The sequence below is a fragment of the Oryctolagus cuniculus genome, chromosome 6 (assembly GCF_051225735.1).
Source record: "Oryctolagus cuniculus isolate XC-2025 breed Fujian yellow rabbit chromosome 6, ASM5122573v1, whole genome shotgun sequence".
Classification (NCBI taxonomy): Eukaryota; Metazoa; Chordata; class Mammalia; order Lagomorpha; family Leporidae; genus Oryctolagus; species Oryctolagus cuniculus.
In genome coordinates, this window is record NC_142872.1 from 70,656,917 (window position 1) to 70,673,635 (window position 16,719).

At 42.3% G+C, this 16,719-nt stretch overlaps 1 non-coding gene across 10 annotated transcripts in view; it reads right to left on the minus strand.

Moving 5' to 3' along the window:
* The window catches only part of LOC138850066 (uncharacterized), a 102,170-nt gene that overhangs the window by 82,318 nt on the left and 3,133 nt on the right, over window positions 1-16,719 (minus strand). For 3 of the 10 annotated variants that reach the window (XR_016235604.1, XR_016235610.1, XR_011389460.2), the window contains exon 2: window positions 6,149-6,270. The exons of 5 other annotated variants lie outside the window; for them this stretch is intronic. This is a non-coding gene — a transcript (uncharacterized LOC138850066). Of the gene's footprint in view, window positions 1-6,148; window positions 6,271-9,944; window positions 10,063-12,715; window positions 12,880-16,719 lie in introns of all 10 variants that reach the window. 2 more of the 10 variants (XR_016235609.1, XR_016235606.1) reach the window with 2 other exon arrangements.

Genomic DNA, 16,719 nt, shown 5'->3' on the forward strand with positions numbered 1-16,719 from the left:
ATTCCTGGAGAAGACCCCAGAGGCACGAGTAATCAAAGATAAAATAAACAAATGGGATTACCTCAAATTGAAGAGTTTCTTTACAACAAAGCAAACAATCAGGAAAGTGAAAAGGCAACCAACAGAATGGGAGACATTATTCGCAAACTACACAACAGATAAAGGATTAACAACTAGAATCTATAAAATGATCAAAAAACACCACAAAACCAAAACAAACAACCCAATAAAAAATGGGCCAAGGACCTTAACAGACATTTTTCAAAAGAGGAAATCGAGCCGGCGCCGTGGCTCAATAGGCTAATCCTCCACCTTGCGGCGCCGGCACACCGGGTTCTAGTCCCGGTTGGGGCGCCGGATTCTGTCCCGGTTGCCCCTCTTCCAGGCCAGCTCTCTGCTATGGCCAGGGAGTGCAGTGGAGGATGGCCCAGGTGCTTGGGCCCTGCACCCCATGGGAGACCAGGAAAAGCACCTGGCTCCTGGCTCCTGCCAGGATCAGCGCGGTGCGCCGGCTGCAGCGGCGGCCATTGGAGGGTGAACCAACGGCAAAAGGAAGACCTTTCTCTCTCTGTCTCTCTCTCTCACTGTCCACTCTGCCTGTCAAAAAAAAAAAAAAAAAAGAGGAAATCCAAATGGCCAACAGACACATGAAAAAATGCTCAGGATCCCTAGCCATCAGGGAAATGCAGATCAAAAACACAATGAGGTTTCACCTCACTCCAGTTAGATTGGCTTACATACAGAAATCAACCAACAACAGATGCTGGTGAGGATGTGGGGAAAAAGGGACACTAATCCACTGTTGGTGGGAATGTAAACTGGTAAAGCCACTATGGAAGACAGTTTGGAGAGTCCTCAGAAACCTTAATAGAGCACTACCACAGGACCCAGCCATCCCACTCCTTGGAATTTACCCAAATGGAATTAAAGGGGAGAAAAAAAGAGCCATTTGCACCTCAATATTTGTTGCAGCTCAATTCACAATAGCTAAGACATGGAATCAACCTAAATGTCCATCAACGGATGACTGGATAAAGAAACTATGGGATATGTACTCTATGGAACACTATACAGCAGTAAAAAACAATGAAATCAGGGCATTTACAACAAAATGGAGGAAGCTGGAAAACATCATGCTGAGTGAAATAAGCCAGTCCAAAAGGGACAAATATCGTATGTTCTCCCTGATCAATGGCAACTAAACGAGCATCTAAAATGAAACCCATTGAAGTGAAATGGACACTATGAGAGACAATGTCATGATCAGCCCTTGTCTAGACTGTTGAGGAACAACTTACTATTTTATTCCTTTTAGTATTTTTGTTGTTGTTGTTGTTGCTCTGTTTGTTCTACATAAAACTACTGGTTGAACTCTGTAATCAATGCACAATCATTCTTAGGTGTTTAAAATTAACAGAAAAGTGATCTCTGTTAAACATAGGAGTGGGAATAAGAGAGGGAGGAGACATATAGGTTGGCACATGCTCACTCGGACTTACCTCCAATGGTGGAACTAGAAATGTGCCAGGGGATTTCAACTCAATCTTACCAAGGAGGCAGGTACCAATGCCAGCGCACTTGGCAAAGTGATAAGTATAAATACACAACCGATCAAAAAGATAGTGTATGTGTCGATGAGATTTCACAAATAAGACCAGTGTAAGCAAATAATGAAAGATAGAATTAAAAGGGAGAGAATGATCCTGTGGGGGAAACAGGACACACAGCAGACTCATAGAATGGCAGCACTCCTGCCGCAGAATCAACCCTTGGGACATTAGGATCTGGCTAAAAGGTCCATGAGAGTCTCACAGGCATGGAAAGCCATGACACGGTGGCAAAAAACAATCTAAATGAAAGATTCTGGTGAACAAGACCCCAGCAGAAGGAACAGGCCATCAAGGAGAGAGGCGCCTTTCTCTGAAGGGAGGAAGGAACCTCCACTGTGATATGGCCTTGACTAAACAAGTTCAGAGTCGGTGAACTCAAGGGGCTTCCATAGCCTAGACAGATCATAGCAAGAGTCTCGGGTGATTGCTGACATCATAAATAAGAGTGCCAATTGTTAAATCAACAATGGGAGTCACTGGGTATATGCTCCCCATGTAGGATCTCTGTCCTTAATGTGTTTTACTATGAAACTTAAAAACAACACTACTAGTCGAACAATACCCTATACCTTGTGCAGTTGTGTGAGCGCAGCCTGTTGGAATCCTTGCTTAGTATACACTAAGTTGATCTTCAGTATATGAAGGTAATTGAAAATGAAACTCAATGAAGGGCGGAATGGGAGAGGGAGTGGGAGAGGGGAGGGCCACGTGAGGGAGGGAGGTTGGGGGGGGGCCCACAACAATACAAAAGTTGCACTTTGTAAATTCACATTTATTAAATTAAAAAAATAACTATATAACAAACAAAAAAAGGAGAAAAAAAGAACGTATACTTTACCCTTTTAGTATTTTTTATGTTCTACTTAAAACTATTGGTTGAACTCTGTAATTAATACACAATTACTCTTAGGTGTTTAATTAATGCTATAACTAGTACTCAAATAGTATTTTACACTTTGTGTTTCTGTGTGGGCGCAAACTGTTGAAATCTTTACTTAATATATGCTAAATTGATCTTCTGTATATAAAGATAATTGAAAATTAATCTTGATGTGAATGGAAGGGGAGAGGGAGTGGTAGAGGGGAGTGTTGTGGGTGGGAGGGAAGTTACGGGGGTGGGGGGAGAATCTATTGTAATCCATAAGCTGTACTTTGGAAATTTATATTCATTAAATAAAATAAAAAAAAAGAAATACAATGCACCAAAACTTAGGAGATACAGCGAGAGCAGTACTATCAGGGAAGTTCATAGCGAAAAGCACCTGTATTGAAAAATGAGAAAGACATCAAATAAACACCAATAATGCATCTCAAGATTAGAAAGACAAGGAAAAAAAGTCCAAATTTAATAGAAAATGATTAGAAGAGAAATAAATGAACAGAAAATTAAAAATACAAATTATCAAAGAATAATTATTTTGTGAAGAAGAAAATCTTTAATTAGAATAAGACCCCCCACCCCCACCCCCTCAAAAAGCTAAACAGAGTAACAGTGAGTAATGAGATTGAATTGGTGGTTAAAAGTCTGCCAACAGATAAAAGCTCAGGAACACATTACTTCATTGCTGAACTGTACCAAATTTTAAAGGATTAATGCCAATTCATCTCAAACTAATGCAAAAATTCAAAGAGGGAACCCTTCCAAACTCATCCTACATGGCCAGCATTACTTTGATCCCTTGTACTACCTTAAGGTTCTTTCTACTGAAATGCTTGAGATATTGAGGGTGAGGGCTGGGCCAATATCTGCAAAGTCAGAAAAGATGCAGGTTTCCTGAGTTTAGGATTTTGGGTAGTCAGGATACAACAGAACATAAGGCTTTCTCCAGTGTGCCTCTGGCTAAGAAAGCTCAGAAATGGGCTGGAAATATAGGAATTGTTAGTCTAATGGGTATGAGTTTCATTTTTGCAAGATGAAAAGAATTCTGGATCTTGACCATAAATAACATGACTGTACTCCACAACATTGTAATGTACATTTAGAAATGGTTTATATGCTAAAATACTTGGGTTATACCTTGTTTTTATAACAATAAAATTATGTTTAAAATGTGGCCAACTACACATCTCATAAAATTTAACGTTTTAAATAATATCAAGTAGAGTTAAAATCCATTATTTAAGTATAATGTCTTTTATTTTCAGATTCTCACAACAGTAACAGCCCTGCTAGCATTTTGCAGTTAATTCCTTGTTTTATTTATTTTTTTTCTTGGAAAGGAATACACATACAATCTTATCTTCCTAAAAGGGTCTGAGGACAAACAGTAAACCTCACTCAGTGTGGGCATGGTCTAGGTTCCCTTCCTTCTTGGTTGGGTGTGGTAGGGGTGTTTCCTCATGTATGGATCTGGACCGCATACACTTAAGTAGAAGTAGATGGACCTTGTGCTGAACAGCTGGGTCCAATATACATGGGCAGGAATAAACAGAGAGTATTGCATGGCCCTTGACACAATGTGTACACATGTATCAACAGCTCCACAGGGAGATATCTAACAAGACCTCATCCTTACAGCCAGGAGCCGGTTTGTCCTCAATGTTTGTCCTGACAATGGGAGTGGGGTAGTTCCTAAAGTAGAATCTTAGATGCTGTTCTTAGTAGAAGATGTGGATCTAGGCCAAAACAAGAGAACTTTAGAATCATACAGTTCCCACTCCATTTCTGCCTACAAAAATCCTTCTGCTATAGTGAATCTAGAGCTGAAGCTCTGTATTTAATTCTCTACTATTCATTTTTCCCATCTCTAAAATTTGATCATTCTTAACACTGCTCTCTATTTGTTGAATTTCTCATTTTGCTTACGTGTTGCTTCTGATATCTTTAAGTTGTTCACCTGTGTCCTCTTCTTATGTTAAAAAAATATGTAGACCCAATATCACAGACCTGAATGTAAAAAGCAAATATTGACAGACCTGAAAGGAGACACTGACCATAACATAACAGAATTCAATATATCACTTTCAATAAAGGATACAAGATCCAAACATTAAATCAAATACGGAAACAGTATATTTGATTAACCACTGTAGACCAGCTGAACCAAGCAGTCACACACAGAACATTCCAACTAGTGGTAACAGAATATGTGTGCTTCTCAAGTGCTATGGAACATTCTCCAGATGAGATCACATGTTAGTTCAGTGTCAACAAATGTTAAGAATACTAAAATCAGACCAAGTATATTTTCCAACCTCAATGGAATGAAATTAGAAATCAATACCCGAAAGAAACAGGAAAAATCACATAAGTGGGTTATTAAACTAAAAACTATTAAAAACTTTTAAGTTGTTGAAGAAGAAATCAAAGAGAGATTAGAAATTATCTCAGTAGGTCCATTTTGAGTTTTGAGCTAGGAAGAGCTCACAACTCTCAAGTCTGGAGAGGGAAAAAACAAATGAACACTGAAGGCACCAAGAGAAAAGCTCTCTGAAGGTTGAGAACACTGAATACCTTGAACAGGGCAGAAAGAATATTTAATATCCCAAAAATTGTGTTAGAAGCTCTATTTGCTGATGCTCATAACAAGTTCAAAGACAGACAAGAATTATTGGTACTATACATGTGGAAATAAATGTTTCACAGTAGGGCTGAAGATTATTTTCAAGATGGATCCATTAAACACAGGATCCACCAGCACCCTTACAAGTACCATAGTTTGTTTATTCATTTAACAAATATACATTGCATATTGGGCACTGCTCTGAGTGTAAAGGGTAGAACAGCAAGAAAGATTTACACTGACGGTCAGGGAGGCTGAGTCTAGTGGAGCTGAATGAGAGTGGGTGTTGTGGTATTGCTTGGGATGCCCATATCTCTAGTGCCTGAGATTCAGTCCTGTCTCCGCTTCTAATTTAGTTTCCTACTAATGTGCCTGGGAGCTAGCAGATGATGGCCAAGTACTTGGATTCCTGTCAATAATGTGGGAGATCTGGATGGAGTACCTGTCTCCTGCAGGCATTTGGGAAGTGAACCAGTAGATGTATAGAAGACCTCACTCTTTTAAATAAATAAATATTGAAACAAAACAACAGAATGAAATCCACACTGAGGTAGATCTAAGTGCTATGAAAGAATAAGAGGGACCAGAACTGTAGTGTTGTGGGTAAAAGCTGCCACCTGCAGTGCCAGCATCCCATATGGGCGCTGGTTTGAGTCCTGGTTGCTCCATTTCCACTCCAGCTCTCTGCTATGGCCTAAGAAAGCAGAAGAAGATGGCCCAAGTCCTTGGGTCCCTGCATCTGCATGGGAGACAGAGAAGAAGCTCCTGACTCCTGGCTTTGGATCAGTGCACTCCACCGTTGTGGCAATTTAGGGAGTGAACAAGTTGATAAAAGACCTTTCTCTCTCTCTGCCTCTCTGTAACTCTACCTTTAAATAAATATATAAATCTTAAGAAAGAAGGAAAGGATGGAAGGAAGGAAGAAAGGAAAGAAGGCAGGCAGGGAGGGAGGGAGGGAAAGAATCAGGACATAGAAAGAAGGGGAACATGGAGAAGCTGCTTTGTAAATAAATCAATTGCTGTTGAGGGGCTCACCCACAGATCCAGATGACTGATATCACCCAGCAACAAATTTCAGTTCAATTTCTCCTGGGAAAGGTGCAGCAGGGCTTACTCCGTGTGACATCTACAGTCACATCTTCGAAGGTCACTGATTCCTAAAACATCAGACATCTGGTTTAGCCAGAACTACCCTTGCCCAGATTAGTTCCACTGCTATGTCAGTACTAGAGAAGGTGCTATTTATGTCCTGAAATCTGAACTGTGTCTGGGATTCCAGACAACACCTTCTTATTGACTTGGAACTTGCCTTTCATACATCGTCACAGTGGAACACACACTCTGAGCACAGTAACTCCATTATAAAGAAAATCACATGAGAGGTGTTCTGAAATTACCTGGTTATTATCTGGTAGAACACTAGTTCTCACTTTCGTAGTGACTGTTTTAAAATTTGTACTCGGGATTTATTTCATATCTAAAATCTCCTACTAAATTTCCAATAAATATATACATTTCCTACTAAATAATAATATAATATAAATCAATACATATATAAATCTCCTACTAAATTTCCAATAAATTTATGAACTCATCACAAGGCAAAAAATATCCATGATTTGCCATCTTCCAAATATGACAAGGAGTAAAATAATAATTTGTTTCAACCTTAGGTATCTCATCTGTAAAATGATTTTTTAAATCATTTTGTGGAACACTGTTAAGATTCAATAAACACACACAACAGATATATTGTTTATAAAATGTCAACCATCCTTGAAGCAATGTCAAGTTCCATGCATGTCTGAACAGGATTTCTATAGAATGGGACAGCAGGTGTGGCTGCTCATCTGCATAACTCAGGTGTCCATTATCAGCTGTGAAGACCAATGTGTTAACAGCACAAGTCAATAGCAGCAGGACTGCTGTAGTGAGGGAAGGACCTGGAGGGACTATTCTGGGGTAATTGGGATTTCTCTCTTTTTTCTGTAGGATCTCATAACATCAATTGTACTCTCCTAGATCTTCATCCTGTCTCGGCTCACACAGAAGGCTCTTGATAGATTCAGGTCACACCAGGCCTTCAATAATGGTCAGAGCTCCCTGAAATTCACTCTGTCTAGTACTCTAACTGCACTACCCAATTACTGCAGTTTTCAAATCTGAGTAAACATTCATATACAAATGGGGGCTCCTGGGAGGCTGGTGTAAGTGCCCCACTCCTGCTGCAGGCCTGAGGACTGCCAGAGACATTCTGGGCCATGGAGGGCAGGGAGCTGGCCTCCTGGACGCTGAGATGCCTGTTCTCTTTGCTGCACCATCCTTCCGCCAACCCAACAATGTTCTCCTCCAATCGCAGTCAAGCTTCTCTTACTGCCCTGATCCCAAGTTCCAGTTCTCTCAGTTGTGGCTCCTCATTCTCACATCAAAGATCCTATAGGAAGGAAGTTCTTATTGCCTTTTATCTTTCTCATCAAGCAACTTGGCGGCTTCTGAGAGCAGAACCACAACCTGGTGTGCTGATGACTTCCAAACCCAGCTTACATAGGGTTTCCCACGGTCCACCACCCTCAAGATGGGCCCACAACCAGTCACAGATATCCCAGGATGCAGTCAACCAACTGCACTACCACAACTTATTTAGAAATCCACCTTCCAGGAATTTATCCTGAGGAAATAACCAGGTAAAGGGCAAAGACAGAGGGCATGGATGCCCATGCTAATGCTGCTTATAAAATGGGATACATTGGAAACAATCCACTTATCCAACATGCTGATGCACCTATTAGGGCACACCACACCAATGAAATGCTAGCCTATAATTGAAGAGCTGGTGTTGATATCTGTTTTTTGATATAGACAAATATTAGGATATACAGTTAAGTAAACTAAACTTCCTTTTTTTAAACAATCTCCACTAATTTCTCTTTTTTAAAAATTTTTTTAAACTTTTATTTAATGAATATAAATTTCCAAAGTACAGCTTATGGATTACAATAGCTTCCCCCCCCCATTACTTCCCTCCCACCCACAACCCTCTCCTTTCCCTCTCCCTCCCCCCTTCCATTCACATCGATTCATTTTCAATTCTCTTTATATACAGAAGATCAGTTTAGCATATATTAAGTAAAGATTTCAACAGTTTGCACCCACATAGAAACACAAAGTGAAAAATACTGTTTGAGTACTAGTTATAGCATTAAATCACAATGTACAGCACATTAAGGACAGAGATCCTACTTGAGGAGTAAGTGCACAGTGACTCCTGTTGTTGACTTAACAAATTGACACTCTTGTTTATGGCATCAGTAATCACCCTAGGCCCTTGTCATGAGTTGCCAAGGCTATGGAAACCTTTTGAGGTCATCAACTCTGATCATATTTAGACAAGGTCGTAGTCAAAGTGGAAGTTCTCTCCTCCCTTCAGAGAAAGGTAGCTCCCTCTTTGATGACCTGTTCTTTCCACTGGGATCTCACTCACGGAGATCTTTCATTTAGGTGGTTTTTTGTTTTTTGTTTTTTTTTTTTTTTTTTTTTGGCCAGAGTGTTTTGGCTTTCCATGCCTCCTGTAATACTCTCATGGGCTTTTCAGCTTGATCAGCTCTTGTCCTGACGGTTGATGTACAATGTAATACTTTATCCATGTTAGTATTTTTTTTTGTTCTAGTACTATTGGTGGAACTCTGTAATTAACACACAATTATTCTTAGGTATTTAAATTTTAACTGAAAAATGACCCCTGTTAGGAATTTGAAAACATTATGCTGAGTGAAATAAGCCAGTCCCAAAGGAACAAATATCATATGTCCTCCCTGATTGGTGACAACTAACTGAGCACCAAAAAGGAAACCTGTTAAAGTGAGATGAACACTATGAGAAACGGTGACTTGATCAGCCCTTGCCCTGACTGTTGATGAACAACTTAATACGTTATCCCTCTTAGTATTTTTTTTTGTTTGTTCTACTTAATACTTTTGGTTGAATACTGTAATTAATACACAGTTATTCTTAAGTGTTGAAACTTAACTGAAAAGTGATCGCTGTTAAAATTTATTTTCATTTGTATTTGAAAGGGACAGAGATGGAGAGAGACACAGAGAAATATTCCATCTGCTGGTTCATTTTCCAACTTTCTATAATATTTGCAGCTGGGCCAACCAATGCCAGAATCTTTGAACTCAATTTGAGTCTTTCACATGGGTGGCAGAGACCCAAGTTCCTGAACCATCATCTGCTGCCTCCTAGGGTATGCATTAGAAGGAAACTGGAATGGGAAGTGAAGCTGGTACTTGAACCTAGGTACTCTGATTAACCTTAAATTTAACTGAATACATTTGTTTCAGAAACACAATGAATTACACAATCTGAAGGAACATCTTCCTTATTCCACTCTGCCTGGCCCATTTCTAACCGTGTTTGCCTCCCAATGCTTGAGGAAGAAGTATCCACAAACACAGAAACACATACTACCCACACCTCCATCACAAAATTCCCTGGATGGAGGAGCTTACTTTGTGCAGGGAGGTGGGTAGGTGGCAGCAGAGCAAAATCCCCCCTCTCCAAAAGGCTTTACCACACACAACTTGTCAGGAGCTCAACCCTTGGAGCTATCTTGGCCTGAGAGGAACAGACCTGTTCTTGACTTCTGATCTCAAGCATATTTCTCAAACACTTCCTCCAAAACCAAGAGTTGCAAGCAAACTATTCAAACATGGCAGTGGGCTAAGAAGCCCTGACTTCTTAGTAGAATGCCTCAGGGAACTCTGGGGACCTCTATTTTTCATTCAGGACAAAGGTTAGAATTACTGTACTGAATAACCAGGCAACCCACCCGTGTTCCTCCTGGCACTGGTCTGGCTCCTGAAGGACAGCTCAGGTCAGGCTGCCCCTGAGAACTCAAGAAGTATCCTGGCTTTCCAGAAGGTATCACAGCCATCAGGTTGATGATCCTAGAAATTGACACAGCATTACACAGAAGTGCTCTCTGCCAGGCTCCAAGACCTGCCTTACTGCCTGAGGCATTTCCTGGTCCTGTGTGCACCCATATTTGGGATTCAGGAAGGAACACTGCCTCAGAGCATCCCTAGCCCTGCTCCCAGCCCAGTAATACTCAGCCACAAGTCACCTCTTCCATTGTTTATCTTTGCTGGGTTTGTTCACCTGCTGGGGCCTCTCCAACCATGAGCTAATGAAGCAGGAGTTAAGAGCAAAGCAGTTGGTATTCAAAGGTCTCACTTGGTTAGCTGGTTAGCTCCAGGAAAGCCATAGGGCTGCAAAGGGAGTTGAGGCTCCAGGTCTAAAAAATGGATGGGGTCAAGACAGGCTGTGTCTCAAGAGGACACCTGGTGACAAACCCACCTAGCATGTTCTTTACACATCAGGATTGGCTCTGTTTCAAGGGGCCCTAGTTAACAAGATTCATCCAGTCACGGTTCCTATGTATACAACATGAGCTGTTCTAGGCGCTTGATACTGGACTCAGACAAACTCTTCCTGTAAGGCCATCACATGTGTAGCATTTTCAGAGAGGAATGTATAATACATTGAACAGGGTCACATGGTGGGTCAAACAGGGCAACCCTGGAGAGGCATCATAGAAGGTTCATGGAGACAGGGTCAGGGAGTACAAATGTAAAGAAAGAGGCAGTAGTGAAGAAGGAACAGGCTTGATATGGGAAGGCCAGAGGGCATTAGGACTAAGTCAGGGGAGCAGAAGGTGTAGCAGGGACCAGATGACCACAGGCACTTGAGACAATGGTAGGTGATTCCAAAACGAGGTCACCACATATCTACATATCCCGGTGTGATTTAAGTAAGGAATGTACAGTCAAGGTCACTCAGACAGTGGTCAGACTCCTAAACAAGGTAAACAGGTATGTGTGTGACACAGAGGTTAAATTACTACTTGGGAAACCTGCATCCCATATTGGAGCAGCTGGTTTGAGTCCTGGCCACTCTGCTTCTGATCCAGCTTCCTGCTAATGCACATATGAGGAGATAGCAGGTAATGGCCCAAGTAGATGAGTCCCTGTCACCCACCTGGGAGACCCAGATGTGATTCTAGGCTCCTGGCTTTGTTCTGGTCCTCCCCTGACTATTGCAAACATTTGGAGAGTATACCAATGGACAAAAGATCTCTAGCTGTCACTCTGCCTTTCAAATGGAATGTGACCTGAGCCAGGAATGGACAGGCACAGCCATTTAGGATAACAGTCAGTGTTTCCTAAATAAGGTCAATACAAAACTAATATGTGACCCGGCCATTTCATACCTAGTAATGCACCACGAGAAATGAAGCCAGTTGTGCAGACTATACATGTACAGGAATGACCCAGCAGTCTTATCTATTATTGCCCCAAATCAGGACACCCAAATGCTCATCCACAGGAGAATAGATAAAACTGGTTCATTTACACCACAGAATATGGTTCAGCAATAAAAAGGAATGAAATGTTGGCAACAGGATGAATCCTGAAGTGGTTATGCTGAGAGAAAGAAGCCAGACCTAAGCAATAAAAAAACTCCTGAGTGCAGACTAAGTGATTGCATTTACATTAACTCATATAAAATGCAGCTAATGCAGGTTTGCAGTCCTGGGGGGAGACAGGGTCATGGAAGATGATGACAGGAGGGGGAGGACATTCCTGACCTTTGTCACAGCTGTGGTTTCATGGTGGACATGAAAGGCACACTGAGAAACTGCCAGTCATTCCATGTAACATGTGCAGTTCCCATATGCCAGCACAGAGAAACTGTTTTTATAACAGGAAGCAATGACCTCAGATCAGAACAAAGCAGGCAGGAGTCACTGGAGGCAGAGAGAAGGACTGAGAAAGTGATGTGGAGCAGCCAACGCAAGCTGTAGGGGACACATATGGCTATGGCAGCATCTGCCATGAATAAAAAATTGAGTCCATCTGTATGGTTTGGATCTTCTCAAAATCTGGCTGTCTCAGTGAGCAGAGCCTGTGGTTTGTAGGTCCCTCCCCTCCCCCACTTCCCTCACACATTCCCTGTAATTCTGCTCTCACTAGGCATCTGCCTTGAGTCAACCTGCTCTTTAGCTCCCAGAATAGACTCTCATGCCTTGGGGACCTGATTTTGGGGCCTTTAATTTAGATTGAACAGATGTCTGCTGGAATAAGATGGGCAGTGGTGACAGCCTCTGCATCAGAGGATCACAAACACGTATTATACTCCTCCACCCCTTCTCTGTGTCTGCAATCTCCTGGCCCATTGTTCTGGGTCTTGGAAGCCTTGGTCTTTGGATTTAGAATATAAAATCAGGATGTTAATACTGCTCAAAATTCTGCCAGCCTTTATCTCGGGCAACACACACATACACACACCCCAAGAAGAGGCTGACGGAATGCAGTGTTAACTTAGAGAGGGATAAGCCCTGAACACTGGCCAATAATCAGGGTACATGTGTCTTCTCTTTGTGGAGGATTCAGGTTGGAGGTACTATTAATTTTCAAAAGTCCAAAAGGAAAGGATTCAATGTGCATGGTCTGAGATGGAGTGTGTTATAAACCAGGCACTGCATTCCTATGTGGCCTACAGAAAGTGTCATGTGAACCCATGGATCTTTTTGGGGCTCACCTCTAGGGGAGGATGAAGTTGGGAGACTACAGCAGTGTCACCAGGCAGCTGTCACCTATAACTCTACCCATCCACAGCTTGTGCTGGACCCTCCTCCATGAGTGCTTTCTGGTGACTGTCTCTACCTGGGTCAGCGAATCCTGCAGATAAACAGATTCCACAACCTGTTTTGGTGGAAAGAAAAGAATATGGACCATGTATGGAACAACAAATAAGACCTCAAAGTTTGCAAGCAAATGTTGCATCTTGCCCAGCCAGCTTGAGCTGCATGAACTAGGCTCATTGCCCCTGAGTCTCAGCCTCTTTGAGGAAGCAACTGTCACAACCATGGATCTCAAACAGCTTGTTAGGTTTCCAGACAGCATAAAGTTGCATTCTGCTGACTTCCAATGCTTATTTCTCATTTTGAGCTTCACAGAGCCGTTAGTGTCAGACTTGGCCTCTGGGTTTGCCATATGCTCCTTCCTGCTGGCTGTGAGGATGAGTGACTCACCTCAGTCCCTTCTTTCTATTTATTTATTTTTGAATATTTATTTAGGGGGCGTGGTGCTGTGGCTTAGCCGGTAAAGCTGCATTCTGCAGTGCTGGCATCCTATACGGGTTCTGGTTTGGGTCTCAGCTGCTTCACTTCCGATCCAGCTCTCTGCTATGGCCTGGGAAAGCAGAAGATGGCCCAAGTCCTTGGGCCTCTGCACCTGTGTGGGAGACCCAGAAGAAGCTCTTCGCTCCTGGCTTCGGATCGGTGCAGCTTTGGCTGTTGCGGCCAAATGGGAAGTGAACCAGCAGATGGAAGACCTGCCTCTCTCGCTCTACTTCTCCCTCTCTCTCTGTGTAACTCTTTCAAATAAATAAATTTTTTAAAACAAGCAAACAAACAAATAAAGGAAGAGTAACAGAGCAAGAGAGCTCTTCTATTTGCTGGCTCACTCCCTAAATGGCTTCTGTGGCCAGGGCTGGGCCAGGTCAAAGTCAGGAGCTAGCTTTGTCCGGGTCTCCTATGTGGGCACAGAGACCCAAAGACTTGTGCCATTTTCCAATACTTTCCCAGATGCTTTAGCAGGGAGCTAGATAGGAAATAGAGCAGCCAGTACATGAACCAGCACCTATATGAGATGCTGGTATGGCAGATAGCAGCTTAACCTGCCTAATGTAGGCCCTGGCCCCTCTTTTTATTGTTTTAAAAAAGATTTATTTATTTGAAAAGTAGAGAGATAGACAGAGGGATCTGGAGAGAAAGACAGCTTTCATCTGCTGGTTTACTCCCCAAAGGGCTGCAACAGCCAAAGCTGGGCCAGGCCAAAGCTAGTGTCGCAGGCAATAGCTTAGCCCTCTGAAACACAATGGTCGCCTCACTTCAGTACCCTCTTGGGGCTAGTTCATGGGAAACCTGGCCACCGGTTCTTCGTGGTTCCTTTTTACCTCTTACTTTAGGCTCCACAGAGATTTCCCTGAGGAGTAAGCTGTCACTACCTCACTTTATCCTACCGTTTGTTTTCCACTTAAAATATTTCAGAGAATGTCTAAGAATATTTTTCACTATTAAAGATAAGCTACTGTGACTTTGATCAGTTCTGGTGTACACACATTTAGGAGAGAAGAGGTCTGAACAGGTAAGGTTCATTACTGCCCTCAGTCTAGGAGGTAGAATGAGTACTACTTTTAGATGGCACTGGTTTCTGAGGTGGAATGAGTACTACTTAGATGGCACTAAGGACTGTGGGTAAGGCTACTGTCCTCCCTCCTTTCCCCCTGAGTAAAGACCAATCTGCTTACCAGCTGATCAGGACTTTCTTAGGTTAAAGGCATCTTTCTGATCAGCTGGAATAAGACTCTGCCTCTGATTTCTGCTATTTCCTCTTTCACACAGAACTTAGAAGGACACTGAGCTGGAGGAAATAAAGTTTAAATTCTAGTGTGGGTAATCTGGTTCAAATCTAGTATGGCAATGTTATATCTTCTCTCTCTCGAAGCGCGAAGTGTGAAAAATCCATAAGCACAGCCTACACAATTTTGCAGTCAGGATACAAGGGCAAATGGGCATCTGACAGGGAGTTAGGGCACAGGACAGGGAATATTTTCAAAAGATGCCCCAAACTTAAAGGGGATCTTGTTCTTTAAGCAGAAAGGCTTTACAACAAGGTCAATTAAAAATACTCCTGCCTAAGTCCATCAGTGTGAAGTTTCAGAACACCAAGATAAAACAGAACTGATCAAAATAAAAAAAGAACCAGGGAAAGGCATTTAGTTGGCACCAGTTAAAATACCCATATACCCTATCAGTTTCTGGGTTCCATATTCAGCTCCAGCTTTTGACTTCAGCTTCTGGGAAGCAGCAGGTGATGGCTCAAGTAATTGGGCTTCTGCCACCTTCAAGGGAGACTTGGACTGAGTTCTTGGCTTCCAGCTTTGGCCCCCAGCCCAGAGCTATTGCGTGCATTTGAGCAGTAAAACAGCAGATGGCAGCTCTCAGTCTTTCTCTGTCTCTCTGCTTCTCACACAAGTAAATAAAATTTTAATGTAAAAAAAAATTCTTATTTTTTTAAATTAAAAAAAGAGCCAATAAGTTCCAAGGAAGGTAAAACAGTTGTGTGCTGAGGAATAAACATCAGAATAGCATCTGACTTAACAACACTTAATATTTTCAAAAAAAAATGCCTTCAAATTTCTGAGGGAAAAAAATACCTCATGTAAGCAGATTAAGGACACTTACAGAACACTCAAAGACTCAGAAAATCTATCTCACGGACACTCTTTCTCATAAAGTTAAATGAAGACATTCTTCAACAAGGGATTCAAAATAGAAAGAATGAGAACTGCAACCCAGGAAGCCAGTTATGGGACCTCCAGGGATGCTAGCTCCACCCCAGATCAAGGGATATGTCATCTAAACGGGAACAGAAAAAATGAGGGTTTGTAGCAGTGAGTTTGAAGATGGGATGCCTGAAGCACAGGACATTATGGATGTGATCAAAGCAGACAATGAAGGGAAAGACAAAGCCAGTTAGAAACTCCAAGAAAAAAAATGCATAGTCTGATAGAACACTGAGAAGCAGATGTCAATTCATAGTGCCTATACCCTCCTAATAAAGGATTCTGTTGTTTGATGGACAAAATATGTATCTAAATACATACCTCTCAAGGAACTTATAGCTGCAATGATAACTAAGAAAGAAACTAAAATAATGATATTTCTACCATGTACTGAGGGTGGAGGAAAAGAGGGGAGTCTAAGGAGCTCAGTCTGCCTCTGCTGCACCAGGTGCTTTCAGGTACGGTGGGTGAACTGCAGTAGGGAGTTCAAACAGCAGTTGTTTCTTTGCACTGTAACTCCCCTCATTGCCTTATTTTTGAGAGAGAGAGAGAGAGAGAGAGAAAAGAGAAGAGAAGAGAAGAGAAGAGAAGAGAAGAGAAGAGAAGAGAAGAGAAGAGAAGAGAAGAGAAGAGAAAATGAATAATATAACAATCTGGGATGTGCATGGGAAGTCTCCATTCTGGCTGCAAGGGTCCTGGCTCTCATCAAACACTGTGGATTCCAGCAGAAAATCCAAGTGCCTCCCACACTTTTGCCACCTCAAACAAGATCCAAATAGTCATAGCATCTGACACAGAAGCTCATGGTCCATCCAGAATGGAACCACAACCACCTATAACAGTGTCTGCAGGGTGCATCATGAAGCCCTCCTCAAGACCATGGGCCAGATGTCCAGTCTGGACAGAAATACCCTTGGAGCACATCAGTACAAGGGACATCAGTCGTGATTCAAGGGCAACCAAAGAGGGAGACAGTATATTACTGTCAGCAACCAGAGAGTAGAGGCCAGGGCCTGGGCAGGTGGAGGGGAGGGTGACAGGATTGTGTCCAGGACCATTCTGGTTCATCTCATCACAGTGCAGAAACCTGGGGAACAGAGGCTTCCATACGGCAGAGAAGCTGGCTCTGGGAAGCAATTACAGCCAAATTCAGGAACATGGGTGCCCATCTTGACTCATCCACTGAAACCTAT